General features: G+C 36.0%; 1 protein-coding gene across 1 annotated transcript in view; it reads left to right on the top strand.

Moving 5' to 3' along the window:
* Positions 1-6: 6 nt before the first annotated feature.
* Positions 7-478, top strand: part of LOC119594318 — a gene marked incomplete at its 3' end in the record, with an annotated part of 85027 nt that continues 84555 nt past the window's right edge. Inside the window, 1 exon segment of the mRNA XM_037943377.1 lies at positions 7-432.

The raw sequence follows: 478 nt of genomic DNA, 5'->3' as shown, positions 1-478 counted from the left end.
CTCATCTTGCATTTCACGTAGTTAAGCTTAAAATCCCGAGACGCTCCGATGACTTTCTCCAAAGCCCTAAAGTTCTGGTTCGCTTTCATGTACACCGTCTAATGTCTCTCGTGTTATTCTGTCTATGCATTTTTTCCCTTGTAGCCTGGTTCGTGGTTCGATTGGTTTGGTTTATATGGGAATTTTAATCTCTTGTTTGCTGATAGTAGGTTGGATTTAGAACATTCTCTTTTTTTCTCTCTTTTTTAAACTTTTTTATTTGTTTCGGTCTTTAAGAAAGTTTTTTTTTTTTCGTTGATATTGTTTTTGTCTGGTTTTACGTTTTTTTTTTATATTTATTTTTTTTCTCTCTTCACTAATGACAGTTTTGGGAAACTTACAATGAATGTTTTCTTTTTCCAGGTACGGAGTCGCAGCGAGACCTCCAGACAGGTACAGTAAACAAAGGAATCAATCAGCTGTTGTTCGGAAGCACGTC

This window comes from Penaeus monodon, chromosome 33, assembly GCF_015228065.2.
Source record: "Penaeus monodon isolate SGIC_2016 chromosome 33, NSTDA_Pmon_1, whole genome shotgun sequence".
NCBI lineage: Eukaryota > Metazoa > Arthropoda > Malacostraca > Decapoda > Penaeidae > Penaeus > Penaeus monodon.
Note: the sequence above shows the minus strand (reverse complement) of the source record. Positions and strands in the feature narration are given on the sequence as shown.